Source organism: Eurosta solidaginis, chromosome X, assembly GCF_040869045.1.
Source record: "Eurosta solidaginis isolate ZX-2024a chromosome X, ASM4086904v1, whole genome shotgun sequence".
NCBI lineage: Eukaryota > Metazoa > Arthropoda > Insecta > Diptera > Tephritidae > Eurosta > Eurosta solidaginis.
In genome coordinates, this window is record NC_090324.1 from 133,357,113 (window position 1) to 133,378,250 (window position 21,138).

The following is a 21,138-nucleotide window of genomic DNA, read 5'->3' on the forward strand; positions in this document are numbered from 1 at the left end:
CAGATGGGATCCCGCATAGATCCAGAAATGATCCCGGAAGGGTGCAAAAACTATCCCGGAAAAGTAACAAAAAATCCCGAAATGGCTCCTACGGCATCCCGGACGGATCCAGATATGATCTCGGAAGGGTCCCCAAATGATCCCAAAATGGTCCCGAAATGACCCTGATGGATTCGGCAAACCATCCAGAAATTATGCCGAAAGGGTCCCAAAATGATCCCGAAATAATACAGAAAAAGTCACGAAACGACCCCTAGGGGATCCCCAAATGATCCCGTATTAACCCCGAAAAGGTCCCGGAATAACCCCAACAGGATCCCGGACAAATCCCGAAAACCATCCAGAAATGATGCCGGAAGGAATCCCAAATGATTCCGTAAAAGTCCCGCATTGATTCCGACGTGATCCCGAACGGATACCGCAAATCATCCAGAAGTGATGCCGGAAAGGTCCTCAAATGATCACCTAATAGTCCCGAAATGACCCTTAAGGGGTCATGGACGGATCCCATAAACCATCCAGAAATGATCCCGATATAGTCCCGAAGAAGTCCCGAAATGACCCTGACGGGATCTCGAACGCACCCCTAAATGACCCTGACGGGATCCCGGACAGATCCCGAAATCCATCCAGAAATGATCTTGGGAGGGACCCCAAATGATCCCGAAAAAGTCCCGCAATGATTCTGAGGGGATCCTGATCGGATACCGAAAACCATTCAGAAGCGATGCCGGAAAGGTCCTCAAATGATCACCTAATACCAAAATGACCCTGACGGCATCCCGGACTGATCCCAAAATCCATCCAGAAATGATCTTGGGAAGGTCCCAAAATTATCCCGAAATAGTCTCGGAAAAGTTCAGACATTACCCTGACGGGTTCCCGGACGAATCCTGAAAGCCATCTCTAAATGATCCCGAAAAAGTCCCGAAATGACCCTGACTGGACCCCGAAAGGATCCCGAAAACTATCCAGAAATGATGCCGGAAATGTCCTCAAATGATCACCTAATAGTTCCGAAAAGACCCTGACGGGATCCCGAACGGATCCCGACAACTATCTAGAAATGATGCCGAAAGGGCCCGCAAATGATCCCGTATTAGTCGAGAAAAAGTCCCGAAATGAACCCGACGGGATGCCGGACGAATCCCAAAAACCATCCAGAAATGATGCCGGAAGGGACACCAAATAATCCCGAAAAAGTCCCGCAATAATTCCGACGGGATCCTGAGCGGATACCGAAAACCATCCAGAAGTGATGCCGAAAAGGTCCTCAAATGATCACCTAATAGTCCCAAAATGACCCTGACGGCATCCCGGACAGATCCCGAAATCCATCCAGAAATGATCTTGGGAGGGTCCCAAAATTATCCCGAAATAGTCTGGGAAAAGTCCAGAAATTACCCTGACGGATCCCGGACGAATCCTGATGCCGAAAAAGTCCCGAAATGACCCTGATGGGATCCGGAAAGGATCCCGAAAACTAACCAGAAATGATGCCGGAAAGGTCCTCAAATGATCTCCCAATAGTTCCGAAAAGACCCTGACGGGATCCTGAACGGATCCCGACAACTATCCAGAAATGATACCGAAAGGGCCCGCAAATGATCCCGTATTAGTCGAGAAAAAGTCCCGAAATGACCCCGACGGGATGCCGGACGAATCCCGAAAACCATCCAGAAATGATGTCGGAAGGGACCCCAATGATCCCGAAAAAGTCCCGCAATTATTCCGACGGGGATCTGAACGGATACCGAAAACCATCCAGAAGTGATGCCGGAACGGTCCTCAAATGCTCACCTAATAGTCCCAAAATGACCCTGAGGGCATCCCGGACAAATCCCGAAATCCATCCAGAAATGATCTTGGGAAGGTCCCAAAATGATCCCGAAATAGTCTCGGAAAAGTCCAGAAATTACCCTGACCGGTTCCCGAACGAATCCTGAAAGCCATCCTTAAATGATCCCGAAAAAGCCCCGAAATGACCCTGACGGGATCCCGAAAGGATTCCAAAAACTATCCAGAAATGATGCGAAAGGTCCTCAAATGATCCCCTAATAGTTCCGAAATGACCGTGACGGGATCCCGAACGGATCCCGACAACTATCCAGAAATTATGCCGGAAGAGCCCCCAAATGATCCCGAAAAAGTCCCCAAATGACCCCGACGAGATCCCGCACGGATCCCGAAAACCATCCAGAAATGAAGCCGGAAGAGCCCCAAATGATCCCAAAAAAGTGCCCAAATGACCCCGACATACTCCAGAAAAGGTTCCGAAATGGCTCCGAGGGAATCAACGACGGATCGCGAAAACCATACAGAAATGATTCCGGAAGGATCCCAAAATGATCCCGAAATAGTCCGGAAATGACCCAGTTGGGATCCCGCACAGATCGAGAAATGATCCCAGAAGGGTCCAAAAACTATCCCGGAAAAGTAACAAAAAATCCCGAAATGGCTCCTACGGCATCCCGGACGGATCCAGAAATGATCTCGGAAGGGTCCCCAAATGATCCCAAAATGGTCCCGAAATGACCCTGATGGATCCGGCAAACCATCAAGAAATTATGCCGGAAGGGTCCCCAAATGATCCCGAAATAAAACAGAAAAAGTCACGAAACGACCCCTAGAGGATCCCCAAATGATCCCGTATTAGCCCTGAAAAAGTCCCAAAATGACCCTGACGGGATCCCGAAAGGATTCCGAAAACAATACAGAAATGATGCCGGAAAGGTCCTCAAATGATCCCCTAATAGTCCCGAAATGACCGTGACGGGATCCCTACAACTATCCAGAAATGATGCCGAAAGGGTCCGCAAATGATCCCGTATTAGTCGAAAAAAAGTCCCGAAAGGACCACGACGGGATCCCGGACGAATCCCAAAAACCATCCAGAAATGATGCCGGTAGGTATCCCAAATTATCCCGAAATAGTCCCGAAATGACCTCGTCGGCATCCCGGACGGATCCCGAAAATTATCCAGAAATGATGCCGGAAAGGTTCCCAAATGATCCCCTAATAGTCCCGAAATTACCCTAATGGGATCCCGGACGGATCCCGAAAACCATCCAGAAATGATGCCGAAAGGGTTCCCAAATGATCCCGTATTAGCCGCGAAAAAGTCCCGAAATGACCCCGACGGGATCCCGGGCGTATCCCGAAAACCATCCAGAAATGATGCCGAAAGGGTTCCCAAATGATCCCGTATTAGTTGCGAAAAAGTCCCGGACGGATCCCGTAAACTATACTGAAATGATCCCGGAAGGGTCCCAAAATGATCCCGAAATAGTCCCGAAAAAGTCCCGAAATTACTCCGGCGTAATCCCGGACCGATCCCGAAAACCATCCAGAAATGATCCCGGAAGGGTCTCGATATGACCCTTACGGGATTACAAATAAGGTGAAGCTAATTATAAAACCATGCTAATAAGGCAGCAGGCGCATTGGAGCGAATAAAAAGTTAGATAGAAACATACAGGTAAAGCTAATAAAAGCGTGCTAATAAAAACAATTGATGGAGGGCGGATGGCGGGAGTAGAGGAGAGGACCACTGATCGTTCCTCCAAAATTGTCTAGATCTCGTTCTGTATGTACCAGATACCAAAAACTATTGATTTAGGAGAAAATTTAGATTGAGTTATAACAATTTATGGATTTTACACCAGAGGGGGAGATAAAGGGGGCGGGCGGAGGGTGTCACTGCTTACTTTGTAAGCCCTCGACTTATTTGACCCCTTGAGTCTGTGATATTGGTGAAGGCCAGTATACGTAAAGTTATAATGTGTAAAAATTATGAAAAATAATTTCTCGAAGGGGTCGTAGGACCCCCACCCCTCTTTCCATGTTCGAAAAAAATTTCGCTAGTAGACTACTGTCTGTGTCCCAAATTTCATCAAAATCCGTGTAGCCATTCTGGCGTGATTCAGTCGCAAAGACGAAAAAATATAATAATTAAATTATAACTGTTCCTAGGGGGCGGGGACCACGCCCCGTTTGAAAAATATATAGCTAGTAGATCCTTCTAGACTATTGGCTATATGTGTGCAAAATTTCATCCAAATCGGTCCAGCCGTTCTTGCGTTATTGAGTCACAAAGACAAACGTCTGGACAAACATCCAAACATCCAAACATCCAAACATCGTAACATCCAAACATCCAAACATCTTAACATCCAAACTTTCCCATTTATAATATATATTAGATTTATCTTAAAAATTGTTTAGATATGTTCAAATTTCACCAAATGCTTACGTGTATGGCCTATATTGTTGTCTGAAAAAATCATAGAGACCGGTGGTATATATAGTATATATCTCATACAACTGATTGTGCAGATAAGAAACTTTGCACAATTTCTGCCCCATTTTAACAGCTAGAAGCTCCAAATTTCACCAAATGCTTACGTATATAGCATATATTGTTGTCTGGAAAAATCATTGAGATCGGTGGTATATATAGTATATATCCCATACAACCGATTGTTCAGATAAGAAACTTTGCGCAATTTCTGCCCCATTTTAACAGCTAAAACCTTCAAATTTCACCAAATGCTTACGTATATAGCTTATAGTGTTGTCTGAAAAAATTATAGAGATCGGTGGTATATATATTATACACCCCATATAACTGTTTTGCCCCTTTTTTACGGCTAGAAGCTTCAAAATTCATCAAATGTCATCAAATATTTACGTTTACGTCATATAATATTGAAATACGTGATTCGTAGTCATAGTTTTTACACGCAGAATAGAAAATTAGTAAAATTTTGGACAATGGGCGTGGCACCACCCACTTTTAAAAGAAGGTAATTTAAAAGTTTTGCAAGCTGTAATTTGCCAGTCATTGAAGATATCATGATGAAATTTGGCAGGAACGTTACTACTATTACTATATATGTACCAAATACAAATTAGAAAAATCGGATGAAGAAGTCAAACTTTAACAAAAAATTTAATATCTTTACTGTATATAAGTAAATGATGTTAACATTCAACTCCAATAATTATATGGTGCAACAAAATACAAAAATAAAAGAAAATTTCAAAATGGGCGTTGTTCCGCCCTTTTCATTTAATTTGTCTAGGATACTTTTAATGTCATAAGTCGAAAAAAAATTTAACAATCCTTGTGAAATTTGGTAGGGGCTTACATTCTAGGACGATAACTGTTTTCTGTGAAAATGGGCGAAATCGGTTGAAGCCACGACCAGTTTTTATACGCAGTCGACCGTCTGTCCTCCCGCTCGGCCGTTAAAACGATTACTTGAGCAAAAACCGATATATCTTTACTAAACTCAGTTCACGTACTTATCTGAACTCACTTTATCTTGGTACAATAAATGGCCGAAATCCGACTATAACCGCGCCCACTTTTTCGAAATCGAAAATTACGAAAAATGAAAAAAATGCCATAATTCTATACCAAATATGAAAAAAGGGATGAAACATGGTAATTTGATTGGTTTATTGGCGCAAAAAATAACTTTAGAAAAAACTTTGTAGATTGGGTGTGACACCTACCCTATTAAGTAGAAAAAAATGAAAAAGTTCTGCAGGGCGCAATCAAAAGCCTTTGGAATCTTGGCAGGAATACTGTTCGTGGTATTACATATATAAATAAATTAGCGGTACCCGGCAGATGATGTTCTGGGTCACCCTGGTCCACATTTTGGTCGATATCTCGAAAACGCCTTCACACAACGCATATACAACTAAGGGCCACTACCTTTTAAAACCCTCATTAATACCTTTAATTTGATACCCATATCGTACAAACACATTATAGAGTCACCCCTGGTCCACCTATATGGCGATATCTGGAAAAAGCGTCCACATATACCACTCCCTTTTAAAATACTCATTAAAACCATTCATTTCATACCCATATCGAACAAACACATTCTGGAGTCACCCCTGGTCCACCTTTAGAGCTATGGCCGACTCCCTTTTAAAATACTCTTTAATACCTTCCATTTGATACCCATGTCATACAAACACATTCCAGGGTTACCCTAGGTTCATTTTCCTACATGGTGATTACCCTTGTTTTGTCTCCAAAGCTCTCTGCTGAGTATGTAATGTTCGGTTACACCCGAACTTAGCCTTCCTTACTTGTTTATTTTATATTTATCTTAAAAATCGTTTAGGTATGTACATCTGTTCACAATATATTTCTTATCTTATACATCCGGTTATTTGGAGATTACGAACGGGATAAGATTATTGTTCAGCCCCATTCATGAAAGGTATGAAGTCTTCGGCACAGCCGAAGACAGTCCCGTCCTTACTTGTTAAATTTGCAATCATCACGAATATATGAGACTCCACAACCTGTGCATGAACGGTATTTCAGTTTTCTATTAGATTTTTTGTTTTTGTTACGCATATTTGATTATTCTGTGTTTTTCGTTGTCATCGAATAAACTCCGTTGCTGTCTATTGAATTTGCAGTGTCCGTTTTGTCTTTGATTGTACTCACACTTTTAGTTGTTGTTCCATATGACTCGGCGATTAGTTGCACTTGTGCCAACGTTGACTGCGGCTTTTGTAATGCAGCTGTACGAACTGCGTCATGCGTTAATTTCAAAATTAATTTGTCCCTGACCATGTCGTCAGAGAAATCATGTAGACAATTTTCTTTTTTGCACACAAAATCACATTGCCGGGCTATGCTTCGCAGTTCGGTAATCGATTCTTTATATGCACGAAGCTGTCCATCCACGCCTTCTGCTCTTTTAGCACATTCATTGTGAAGTTACGTTGCTCCTCCAACAATTTTTTGTAAAATTCCTCAGCCATATCTGTATTTTTTCTCGTCGCCAGATATTAGGTTTCCTATTAAATTATACTCACACACTTCGGTAGCCGTTGAGATATGCACGCTTTGATTGCTCTAAACCTAATGACATTTTATTTCTGATGGAATAATTCAGCATTGCCATATTTACAAAAATTATAACATCATATTTTATAATTAATAAATTTATTTTTACACTGAGAATAAAAATTCATTGTTGTTAGTAAATTTGAATTCGCACACAAAACATATTTATAATTAAAGTGGCTTTTGGTGGTGTGTAATGAAGGGCTTAGCACTTAGCAAACATCTAAATCTGGACTTAAACCCCCAATGGTTCTTTCGATTATATTTCAAGCCTTGGAATGTCGCTTATTATATATGCTCTCTAGGGTACTTTCGTCAGGATTTTTGTAAGGCGTCAACAAATAATGAGCCAAGGCGTAACCGGCATCACCTTAATAATATTTATGGTTAAAGAAACATATTGGACCTATTTTTGAAATATATGTATAAATACCTAACAAACAAGTGTTAGCTTCTCCATGATCATACATTGCTTCCAACTGTGGCTTTAGCCCAGACATTTGAAAAACAACGGAGTCATGTGCGGTCCCTGGGTGCTTGGCATTGACATACTTAACATTCATTGAATCAATACTCATGTAAAATGTTGTTATACAATATATAGTTAGTTATACACATTTTTATTTAATTTTTTCTATTTCATACTCACTATCATTGCATTTATGTTGAAGTATCCCTCCCGACAGTAATAAAAATGTTGCAAACAATTCTCCAGGGTACAAACTTGACCATCAATGCACCCGATTATGCCAAGAATCCCGCTTGCATTAAAAAAAATCCTGTTAGCTTTACTTTTTTATTCTTCTTAGATCTGATCCATTTATTGCAGAATGCTCTTTGTAAACCATTTAGTGTTTCCGTCAACACTATTGCAACTGTTAGTTGAGCTAATCCAACTAAAGCCTCAGTCCCAACACTCTGTTGATATGATCCCTGGGCAAGAAAACCTAAAGTGGCACAAATCTTCAAAATATTTGGGCTGGATGACCTATTTTACGGGCGCGCTTTTGAAAGCTTCTTTTGAAAGAGGGAATTTACTCTGAAATCAAATTTTTTTTAATTTAATTTAAAAGTAGGTCAAGTTCTTACAGTGTAGAGTTTATTTCAAAAGGATTGGAAGCATCTCTCAATTTCCTTCTTTTAATGGCCTCTATGTGAGTTTCGTCAATTTGTTCATTTGAGTTTATATAAAGGCACCAGAGGTTGCCGAAAACATTTTATTATTACAGCTTTTAAAAACTTTTGCCACGTTTACGTACAAAACAATTAAATTGTAAGTATTTTCGTTCTGGTTTGCTAGCTGTTTCCTATACATTCACAAACATTTGTAAACAAAACTGTTTAGGCCAACAGCCCAAACTCAAAACATGAAAGGTCGCCCTGGCACTTTTTCTTATATTGTTAACAGTACCAGTCAAACTGTTTATGTTAACCATGAAAATAAACATCGCAGGAATAAATAAACAGTTTGACTGGCAAGCGGTATTGACCTGCTATGTTATTTTAACTCACTTGTTTTCACACACAAAGTACAAAGGACGTATCCCGCCGCAGTTCCAGCTTCACCAACTAAAAGGTAATCTAAAATTGTAAATATATTAATTTTGTGTACAATCTTTATGTTAAATAAAGATATTATATTAATTAAATTCTAATACCAAACTTTACTTCTTTTCTGCACTATATTTTGACCGGCACCATCCTTGAGCTGTGGCCCGGCCAGGACAAAAACTGTGCTGTCATAAGCAATAGTACATCTATCTGGCTTGTGGAAAACGCAATATTAAAGCTTATTTTTTACGATACGCTAACAAGCGTTTAACGTCTATTTTATGAAAATTAATAATAGGGGTGTATTATCTCTTTAAGTATCAGGTATTTACTTTTGTCTTCTAATTATCTGCGTGTGTATGTGTGAGTAACAACTTCTTCTCCTTTATGTATCTGATATTTACTTTTCCCTTCTAATTATATGCGTGTGTATATGTGAGTAATGACTACATTTGTGTACTTTAACTTAGCCAGGCTTTTGCGCAGTTGCTTTTGCAGAAGACGTGAAAGCTGTGATAACAGCAACAAGCTGCGAGCTGGCACAGCTAAAATTAAACCAGGCCATGCGTAATGTAAACAGGTGGATGGTTGAGCACGGTCTCCAGCTAGTAACAGCAAAAACGGAGATCGTCATCCTCACAAAGAGACGGATTCCCACTACCAGGAATATGACGGTTGGGGACCATCCAAGACAAACACTAACTTCAACTAAATATTTGGGGAGGTGGTCCAAAGCCATGCACAAGGAAGCTTCTTCATCAGCCTCGGATTCAATACTCTTATACGGTGCAGAAATCTGGGCGAACGCAATGAAACACCGAAAGCACCGAATCGCTCTCACCTCGCTGGGTTGAAGCGACCACACGGAGAGGTAGAATTTTACCTGATACAGTTTCCAACCAGACACGGTTACTTCCGCAAATACCTGCACATAGTGGGAAATTGCTAAGACTCGCCACAATATTTATATATTTGGCAAGTGTTGTGATTGAAAGCATATTCCCGGGAATGATGCTGAGCTTGTTAAAATTTTTTTATTTCTTCTTGCGTATTTTGGAATGCTTCCCTCATCATGACAGCAGTGACGGCTTCATCTTGTATTTGGGAGTGATGAAGACCGTAAGTTATATGTCTTTCGTATGTGTTAAGTGTCGGATTTATTGCTCTTAAGTTTTTTTTGATAACATCAGTTTGGTTATAGGTCCGTGTGAACAATGATGTTCCACGAAGCTCTTGTTAACCCAACAGTTCCCCTATTTTCAAAAAATATACCTGAAGATTACTTAAAATATGTAACTTTTACAGTCCTTTTTTGCATATCATTTTCCTCTCTTTTAAATAAATCTGCAGGAAATGGGCACATAGTTTGCACGGCTCTCTGAGTAATTCCCAGAGCCGTTTTAATCGTTAGTCTAAAGTATCTGGACCTAACTTGACCTCAATTACTCTACCTTTTTTACAATTAAGAGGCGGAACATTATCTTCCTTTATCTACCTTATTACCTGGCATTTTATTTGTTTTCGGGAACTGCCACTTGTATCGTTTTTATTTATCTTGTGACCATCTTACCCACATCTCATTACTAAATTTCTGAACAAATCTCCACCCATCTCTGTAGTTTTTATGCGTAATATTATTTTTACTCTCTATCAAAATACTACGATTTGTCCCTATTAAAAAGTGCGATGGTGTTAAAACCTGTGAAGCATTTGAGTCATCGGAGAGAAGTGTTAAAGGTCGTTAATTCATGATAGCTCATATTTCTACCATAATTGTTGACAGTGGCTCAAAAGTAAAAGTATAATCTTCAGTTGATTTAAAATACTTCTTCACTAGTTTAACACTTGTGTCCCATAAACACTTGTGTCCCATAACCCTCCTACATGAGGCGATCTTGGTGGTATCGTCTGCCTTATTATCTTATTCTGCGAACAAAATTCATTTATTTCCTTAATGCGATATTTTTCTCCAAAAAGTTTATAAACATCTATATTGATGATTTTAGCGACCTGTTTTTACTCAAATATTGATTTCTTGCCGGCTCAAGGTCTAAAAACCCAATTGAAAAACACGGTTTTCGGTTTTTTTAATGCCAATATATTTCGGCTACTCTGCGGTAACCTTCCTCAGGGCCAATTGTTTGAGTAGCAAACACCTGATTAGATGGTGCAGACGTAAATACCAAATAATTGGCCCTGAGGAAGGATACCGCAGAGTAGCCGAAATATATTGGCATTATTAAAACCGAAAACTGTGTTTTTCAATTGGGTTTTTAGACCTTGAGCCGGCAAAAAATCAATATTTGTTTATAAACATCATTCAAAATAAATATAAATATATTATTCGCACCTATAAAGTTAGTCGCGTTATCGGAGTAAATTTTTTAAGACTTCCTCTACGCGCAATAAACATTCTTAGAGCTCCAAAAACTGCGGCGGTTGATATACGACTAACTACTTCTAAATGAACCGCTTTAATAGCGAAACAAATAAAAATGAAGGCGTAGCCTTTATCTGTTCTAGAAACTCTTAATTTGTTACGAGTAGTTATTGGACCAAGGAAGTCCATTCCAATGTTTTCAAAAACTCGCGCTTTTGTTACCTTACCCTGAGGCAAACTCCCAATAAACTGGTGTATCGAACGGGGATTTATTTTAAAGCACCTATAGCAAGAATGTACAATTTTAGTGGCTAATTGTTTCCCACGCAAAGGCCAATATTTTTGCTGCGTTAAGATACAATTTTTTGTGTATTTCTTTCATAATAAAAGTTGTTACTGGATCATTATACGGTAATGATATAGGGTGTTTGGCTTCAAATGAAAGCGAAGAATTTTGAATTCTATCTCCTACTCTGAGAATATCGTTTTCGTCTAAAAATGGAGCAAGAGTTTGATGATTTCTTTATTTCTTTTTGGAACTTTAGCAACTGAATATCATCTTGAAAATATTTTATTTGTGTCTGAATTATGATTTTTTCTATAGCTAATTTATGACACGAAAAAGTTCTTTGACTGGTTTTTTTAATCTTATTTCTATGAATTTCCAAATTAAAGCTACAACATTCCTCAGTTAGAAACATGAAGCTCTTTCTATGTTTTATGTGTGAAATTCTCTGTGTCAGCAAGTATGTGTGATATATTAGGGTGTTTACAAGGTATATGGTGAATTAAAATTTTTGTTCTATCTTTCGGGGCACCCTCCTAAAATATGCTAATAGATCAGAAAATGATTATTGCAAAGTTTCAGGCCAATACGATAATGCTAAGAGGTGCCTCATTGAGGTCAAAGTTACGAAAAACAGCGATTTTTTAGAAACAATTTTAGGGTTTCGTCAGTAAAAGTGAAACTATTTATGCCAGGAACTTTTTTCTGAAAAATTGCTGTTTATCCTAATTTTGACCTCAATGAGGCACGTGCTAACATTATCGAATTGGCCTGAAACTTTTCATGTATCATTTCCTAATCTATTGGCATATTTTATGGGGGTGCCCCAGCGAAAAATCTAAAATTGATTTCTTGTTGCCACCCTAGTGATACATGCATGCGAGCATGTACATCAATGCATATTTATTAATCTTTTAATTCCTAATAGTAAAACTGTACCAAGAGATAATAACTTACTCTAGAATTGAAAATTCGATTGTTCACCGAAACCGGTGATTGGAAAAGCTTATGACCAGAAAATTTACTTACATACATATATTTAAACGTTACGGAAGACTCAAGGGATTAAACCAAAGTATTAATATGAGTGTAATTGCATTTTTCTGTGGTGCGTTTACACTGCCCACTTTTCCTTTGGTGGGCGCTGAAATTCGATTTGGGCGTTTTAAACATTTTTTAGCAGTTGAAAATTTAAGGAAAGGCGATAGGCTCTACGCTTAAAAAAACATTTACATTAATTAATTAAAATTCAAGCAATCAGGTTTTGCAAAAACCCAGCATATGTGCCCCTATTTGAGATATACAACTTAACTTTCGCACGAAGCGCGAAAGGTTTTTAAAAAATAAACCTCTTTGTTTGGTGTGTCAATCCAAATTTGTTCATCTTTATTCATCTTCTCTTATTTATAACTTATTTACTTACCACTACATACAATTGTTTTGTGCTTAAGTTCTAAGTAATGCGGAGCTTAAATGTTTACTTAAAACTAATTTCATCATAAGATGAAATAGGTTTAACCTTGAAATGGCTTACCCTTGAAAAATCAATAAAAATAGCCAACTGGATATTTGAGTTATTATTTACTTTAGCTTTTCCGGTTTAGATTAAAAATGTAGAGCTTAGGATATTTGAGATATTATTTACTTTAGCTCTGCTTGTTTAGATTAAAAATGTGTGGTTACTAATTGCCAGTGTAGCAAAGACATATTTGACACGTGTGCCTAAGTGCCTCAATGAAGCTATATTTGTTTACTTGGCGGGTAAGTGCTATGATTGAGTGGTGGCGTTAACTCCCCCGCTTCTAGCTGGCATTTACTTTGGCCACCAACAACTGGTTTGGAGAGGCTACCGGAGAGCAACTACGGCCATCTACTAACGTATCGACTAAAGTGACCGCAATCAATTCATGTGCACCACCATTGTCCATACATCGTCATGCCAGCCGTAGTGACTCAGTATCTTCCACTAGTTCGCGATCGGTGCAGCTTAAAGCACAAGAATATCGCCGCAGAGCTGAACTACTTCAAGAACAGGGGGAGATACTGAAGCAGAGGGAAGCTCTGGTAGTACAAGAACGTGAACTCTTGGATCGCATCGAAACAATATGCTTGGATGATGACGCTAAAGACGTATCAGAGCAACCGCGCGAATGTTCGACCTTGATTCCAGCCAACTATAATGCGAACCAACCCTTTAAATCGCATGTATCGAATTCAGCATGCGCATCGAACGTAGGTCACCTAAATACAGGTAATGGTGTTTTACCTGAAATTCGGAGAAGCCAACCGGGAGCTATCAACCCACCGGCAACTGACATACAGACATTATTAAATAGAATATCGTGTTTGGAACAACAGCTCCGAATAACATCTGTAACGAATCAGGCTTGCTTTCCTCTGCAAAACTCATCAGTACCTCCTGCTGATCTACCATTCACTACGGCATGCTCCATGGTTTCTCCTCATCGATTAACCAGAGAGCAAATCGCCGCTCGAAGTAGCATCGCTAAAGAAATACCTAAGTTCGATGGCAAGCCATCAGAGTGGCCACTCTTTTACGCCACTTTCAACCAAAGAACTGAGCTATGTGGGTTTTCCGATGCGGAGAACCTTTTGAGGCTTCGAAAATCTCTAGAGGGCCCGGCGCGCAATGCGGTAAAGAATCTATATCTGCATTCTTCCTGTGTACCACAAATCATCTCAAACTTAAGAGGCGTTAACACAGTGTCGACATATGCGTTTATAGACGATGGATCCTCTGTAACCCTCACCGATGAAGAGCTTTTGAAAAGACTGGACGTAAGAGGCACACCGCAACCTCTTTGCTTACGGTGGACAGGCGACACGCACCGCTATGAAGATGACTCCATTATGGTCGACCTAGCCATATCTTCCAAGAATAGCAATGAAAAGTTTCCATTAAAATCTGTACGTTCCGTAAGGAAACTAGAATTGCCTACTCAATCTCTAGACGCTTTGAAATTAAAATCAAAGTTTAAGTATCTAAGGGACATTCCATTGCATTCTTATCACAACGCAGTGCCGCAGCTTTTGATCGGACTAAACAATGCTGCTCTTGGCCTTGCAGTAAAGTCTAAACAAGGTGGTGATAATTTTCCTATTGCCGAAAAAACTAAGCTAGGGTGGACCATCAAAGGTCAGGGGTCACCGCCACTCCAAGTCACAGGACAACATCTTTATCACATATGTGTGGTAGCTAACGATGCAGCTCTGATGTCCAAAGAGGAGCAGCTCGCCGCCCAACTACAAGAGCAACTCTCGGTTCGAGTAGTTGAACGATTTGAAACCGTACTGCTTTGGAAGCACCCGAATGTGCGGCTACCAGACAGCCTGCCTATGGCAAAATACCGGGCTTAATGTTTACTAAATAAAATGCAGCGCGACCCTAAACTTTCAGAGATACTTCAAGCCAAAATTGTTGACTACCTTCGAAAGGGATATGCAAGGCGAATAACACCAGAGGATATTGCCGTCGAAAGTTATTGGTATTTGCCAGTATTTGCCGTGTGTAATCCAAATAAGCCAGGCAAGGTTCGCCTTGTATGGGACGCTGCAGCTAAAGTGAATGACGTATCACTCAACTCTCTATTGTTGGCCGGTCCAGATCTGACAACGCCACTGCTATCAGTTCTTTTCAAGTTTCGTCAAAAACGTTTCGCCATTACCGCCGATATTGAAGAAATGTTCCATCAGGTACGAATCCGTTCTGAGGACCAAAATTTTCTCCGATTCCTCTGGCACGAGCCAAGAAAACTCGAGTCAACTCATCTTATTATGTCAGTGATGACATTTGGGTCCAAATGTTCGCCAAGCTGCGCAAAATTCGTTAAAAATAAAAATGCAACTGAATTTCAGAATGAGTTCCCCAATGCCGCAAGATGCATACTTGAAAACCATTACGTGGACGATATGTTAGATAGCGCGGACTTTGAAGAAGAGGCCGTTCACCTGGTGCTCGATGTTAAACGTGTCCATGAAAAAGGGGGGTTTCATATCCGCAATTTTCTTTCGAACTCGGACAAAGTACTGGAAGCCCTAGGTGCAAAGATGAATGAATCTCTTTGCCTCAACTTTGAAAACGAACTACCAACTGAAAAGGTCCTAGGGATATGGTGGATCGCCTCAACGGACCATCTCGCCTTTAGAGTATCAGCCAAGCACAGGTAGTCAGATTTGTTGATCAATCAATGTCGACCAACCAAACGTGAGATATTAAGTCTCGTAATGGCTATTTATGATTCACTTGGATTCATCGGATTCTATGTGGTTTTTGCTAAGATAATCTTGCAGGAGATATGGAGATCGGGGTGCGACTGGGATGAACGCATTTCTGATGGTCAGTTCTCAAAGTGGCTTCGATCGATAAGCCTCATTCCACAAATTGAGAAGATGCGAATTCCACGCCAATACACCAGGGCCAGTTTCATCAGCCCACCTCAAATTGAGTTACACACATTCGTTGATGCTAATGAGTCGAGCTATGCAGCTGTTTGTTACTTGCGCTTTTCAGATGGCAAAGTCGTTGACTGCGCCATGGTTTCTAGTAAAACTAGGGTAGCGCCACTAAAGGTTATGTCTATTCCGCGGCTAGAATTGAAAGCTGCGCTACTCGGAGCTCGTCTTGCAAAGCACATAAAAGAATCACACTCCATCTCAATTACAGCCTCCATATTTTGGTCCGACTCGAGGACAGTTTTGGCGTGGCTACAGGCTGATGCTCGACGATACAAGCAGTTTGTCGCTTTTCGGGTCAGCGAAATCCTAGAGTTGAGCAATTTGAAGGAATGGCGTTGGGTCCCGACTGCAGAGAATGTTGCTGATGAAGCAACAAAATGGCGTGGCGATCCTGATTTTTCCAGCGAAAGCCGTTGGCTGAAAGGACCTCCATTTCTGAGACTAAACCCAGACGAGTGGCCTATTCAAAGAAAATCGATTTCGAACAACATTACCGAGGAGCTTCGCCCACAGTATGTTGGCAATCACAGTGAATTACAACACTTAGGACCCATAACGGGTGAGCCTGAACGGTTCTCAACGTGGAATCGTCTCCTCCGCGCCACTGCAAGGACCATCGAATGCGCACGCGCTTGGCTAAGTAAAGTACGTGGTGGGTCTGTTCCACGAGACACACTCAGATCTGAAGACCTAGTTACAGCTCAAAAACAACTCGGGAAAAGAGCGCAAATGGACGTGTTTGCCGATGAGATAGCTTCATTGTTGAAGGGAAAGCCGATTGGAAAGGCTAGCGATATCTATAAATTGTCGCCCTATCTTGACAACGATAAAGTGTTGCGAGTAGATCCTGTGTTGATGCCGCGTAATCATCACATAACGTTCTTAATTTTTAACGATTTTCATACAAAATATCATCATGGCTGTCTAGAAACCGTCGTTAATGAAATTCGCCAGTATTACTGGATCCCTAACCTTAGAGTTGTGGTGAATCAAATTCGACGGAGCTGCCAACATTGTAAAAACCGCAACGCGCAGCCTCAAACTCCGAGAATGGCTCCCTTGCCCACCTGCCGTACAGCCGATCACTGCCGACCCTTTTTTTATACAGGTGTGGATTATTTTGGCCCACTCTTGGTGACTGTGAAAAGAAGCAGTGAAAAAAGATACGTGGCTCTATTCACCTGCCTTACAATACGGGCTGTTCATATAGAGATTGCGCATTCGATATCTACAGACTCGTGTATTCTTGCTATTAGAAACTTCATGGCCCGCAGGGGCCCCCCGTTAGAAATATGGAGTGACAATGGAACAAATTTTAAGAGCGCGGAAAAAGAACTTAAATACGCATTTTCGCAAATCGACCAAAATCAGCTGGGCAAAACATTCACTTCGCCAACAACTAAATGGCACTTCATACCGCCCGCATCACCTCATATGGGCGGAGCTTGGGAGCGGCTGGTACGTTCGATCAAAAGCGTACTTTATCGCATTATGCCCAAATGCAATACAAACGACGAGCTTCTTCGGTCAGCATTAATGGAGGCGGAAATGATAGTCAACTCGCTTCCACTTACTTATATACCATTGGAGCATGAAACAGATGAAGCGCTAACACCCAACCATTTCCTGCTTGGAAGTTCGGCTGGTGTTAAGCCTATTGCCGAACCAGTAAATGAAGGTATTGCTTTACGACGTGGATGGCGAACATCTCAACAACTTCCTGACGCCTTCTGGCGGCGTTGGATCATGGAATACCTCTGTTCAGCCGGGGTGCGTCTGCTCCTGAGTCGATGGGCGCACCGGGGTCGATCTCAGTGGGAATGTGGCGTGTGGAATAAAGGAATAGACAAATAGGCGAGAATTTCTCGTTATAATAAAATGTTTTATTGAATATAAGTACAAGATTTTGGTGACAATATTACCTGTATTGACTGTATTGTAGAAAAACGGCAGAGATCGCTGGCGGCAGATGCGTGCTGGTTGGCGGTCAGAATCCAACGGCCGGTTGTATAGCAAGCTACAACCGTTGACCCGCAAAATCCTCCGTTTTGGAGGGGAAAGGCACCCACACATCAACCCCGACATGCATATGCATGAGTGCTGACAAAAAACACACATAAACGTACATGTACATGCATGCACATGCATGTGGCGGTGATGGTGTGGGTGGTTACAAATTCGATTCGCAGGGTTGCATTGGGGGGATCGCAGACAGATGCGGAAAAAGTTAGGCATCCTGCCTAAACATGCCGGCCCCCTTGCGATACGCACCATCGTTTTCCGCCAATGACCTCTGCTGAAACGAGAAAAATGAATATAAGACTTACACACTAAACTTAATTTAAATGAGGAGTTCGTCTGACGACGCAAAATGGCCAGGAATCCTTTCCGACTTGCTTCGCATGCCACCCGAGCTAAGGTGAAAAAATTAGCGGTTATGAACAGTGATAAGTGCATATTTCTTGCCATTGAATTAGACATAAATATAGAAATTCAGAATGTAGTATGTGTATAGTCGATGGCCAGTAAGGCTGGACGAAGAGGCCGAGGTCTCCGTTCCAGAGTGGCACCATTTTTTGTTATTCTTTGGTTTTTGTCGTTCCGGATGAAGAGGCCGAGGTCTCCATTCCAGATTTGCGGTTTTTTTGTTGGTTGGACGAAGAGGCAGAGGTCTCCGTTCCAGACTCGAGGGTTTTGAGGTTTTTCTGGGCTGGACGAAGAGGCCGAGGTCTCCGTTCTAGCGTATAATGCGTCGTGTCGCTCTCAGGTCGACTGTGGCATTTTATGGATGTGCCAGGGCGAGTGGCCGTGAGGTTGGTTGGGTGAAGCGACGGTGTTTTATTACAAGAACGTATATTAAAATAGATGAATAAAAGCGAGTTTAAAGCGAAGCGTAGGGGCCGACGAAGGTATGTATGTGCTTTTTTAAGGTGTCGTGTGGACCATCGTGGTCGTCCTATATAAAGGACAAGGAGTGCTTGGACATTGTCAGAGGCGTCGAGAAACGGACCATTTGGTGGTCGCGCTAGGTAACGTGGCAACTCTGCCGTTTCTCGTTTTCTTGTATGTATCATACATACATACCTACGTTGGTTGAACATTCCAGTATAGAGAATGAAGCAAAAACAAAAATGAATCGAAAGATTTATTTTACCGTTTTTCTTCAATTCATGTGAAATTTACGCGTTGCTGGACAAAAGGGTAAGTAGTCAAACATTTTGCAATAATCTTATTTCAATAAATATTTTTTATGTTATTTCAGATTTTCAATGCATTTTCTCCTCTTTTTCAGGTGACTGGTGATGGAGATTTAGGACAGTGGATGGGTTTGATGTGTCGTTCTCTTTTTGTATTTTTCAGGTTACCGGCATCGCAAAAGGGGTGCTCCAACTGCGGCGTCGGCCGCGCCGTCAGTGGTCACCTCTTTGCGATGCCAATTTATGCATTTATCTAATAGCTTCTTCCTTTTTCTCTTTCTCTTTGCAGGTTCTATCATGGTTTCTACAAGCAGGACCTACCAGATGAGAATAAAAAACGCAGAACGTTGTGTTGGTTGATTTTGGTCATTCATCATTGGGGGATACTTTTTTTTTTTTTTTTTTTTTTTGGGTATGGTTATGATGTACGTGCACGCAAAATATGGTCTTTTTATCCAAAAACAAATTCTTTTAATTGAGCACACAATTGAACCGCTGGCTCGAAGGGCCAGCAACTGAAGATTTTGATTGGGTTATTGGTAATCACTCTGATGAACTTTCACCATGGGTACCCATTTTTGCAGCAACAAGAAGCTTTTACCTTTTTGCTGCCATGTAGTGCTTATGAATTATCAGGTGCAAAATTTCACCGGCGCAGTACTGGCAGCGTGATAGGAATGAGGTAGTACGAAATTGTACTAAATTAATAAAAAAATTATGGGTGCATTAGTTTTGAAAAGATTTCAAAAACTATTATCAGCTGCAAGCATATTGCCTGAAAAACCGATGAAGCTAATAGATGGCAATGCGGAAACGCTTTGCGTCTGCGTGAAATTGTTAAAAGTTTAGATGAGAATAAGTTGCAAAATAGTAAAGAGGGATGTGGTGGCGTCAAAACTTTACTACTTATAGGCCCCCGGCGATTTACAACGAGTCCGTTTCCGTAGGTGATTTGTGATGTAAATGGTTGAAACACAAAGGTAATTGTTTTATAAACGTTTATCCGGAAATATCTTGGGTTCCAATACAAAAGGTAGCTGGACTTAATATGCCCGTCAGTTCAGGTATATGCTCTGATCCAATTTTGCGTGGAAAGTGGATAATTTGCAAATGTGGTGCCGTCTCTGTGCAAAGCTGATGCTCGGTACATCAATGTTATTACAAGGCAAAGCCCAGAGAACTTTAAACGTCGCAGCAACTACTCTCGATACATGAAAAAGAGCATAGAGTTTTTGAAAACGAGCTGAACGCTCTAAACATATGTTATTGGAACAGAAATCAAGGATAAAGCTAACCAACAAACAATTAGTCAACTGGTATGTGAGTATGTTGAATATTTGGAATATTGAGGAAAATCGTTTGGTACCGGAATTGAATGATATTTCATCTAGTCCAGATAGTCGTTGGCTTATTATGGCAAGCATGGACTCTACCATCAAAGTGTGGACCTACCATCATCATATACAATTGATCACTTCACAGTTGACCTGACATAGATTTCGTCGGCGTGAAATTGAAATATCCGAACAAGAAATGCCGGATAATAATGGCACTAAGAAAGCGAGCTGCCGCGAAAGGATAATAAAATTGGTGCTTGAAAGCATTTGGATTTTCATTAAGAAAAAGACGCCGTAGGTGAATTCTCCTCGAACATTTTTTTTTTTTACTTTTCTTCTCAGTACTTTTTTTCTTCGTTTCAGGTGACATGAATCAAATTCTCTCTGCGGCTTCGCTTTACCGAAAGGAACTGGATGGTTTGGTATACTGCTATGGACCTTTGGTAGGCAATACAAGCCACGAGAGCACGGTGCTACATATCCACAATCTATATCCGGCATTATAGTTAACCCGGCCCACCTATGTATACTATGATGCTGACGCAGATTTAATACGTTTGCGTAATATACTACGAATTTTGCCAGTTGTGCTTAATTCTATAATGGCGCTGTGCGCTTCCCTTGTCGATATGCATATGCAGAACGATTCTCCAAGGTGCGCACTCTTGCACAGCAGGGCCTAATCATTGTAACTCACTACTGCACGACAATATCACCAATTTGGAGGCTATAAATAATTTCCTGGGTTCGATCTTGTCAGCTCCAGTTTCAAGCGTAAGCGAGTAACTGTCTAAGGAACATTCAGCTAAATAATCCTTGGCCACTTTTCCAGATCGCTTATTGATATTTGTGCGCAATAATTTCGTGTCTGACAATGCTGCGGAAGAAACATCTCATCGGTTAAAACTATGATCATGTATAAAGCGAGTTTGTGACGACGGAACCACGTGCTTCGCTGCACCTTATCGTGCTTTAAAAACTCCTCTACGTCCGCGAGAGGAAAAGAGAAGGAATCAAATGGATTGTG

The 21,138-nt window shown here is 41.0% G+C and overlaps 1 protein-coding gene across 1 annotated transcript in view; it reads left to right on the forward strand.

Moving 5' to 3' along the window:
• LOC137235415 (potassium voltage-gated channel protein Shal-like) overlaps window positions 1–21,138 on the forward strand; it is a 1,011,987-nt gene that overhangs the window by 741,747 nt on the left and 249,102 nt on the right. The gene's annotated exons all lie outside the window — the stretch shown is intronic.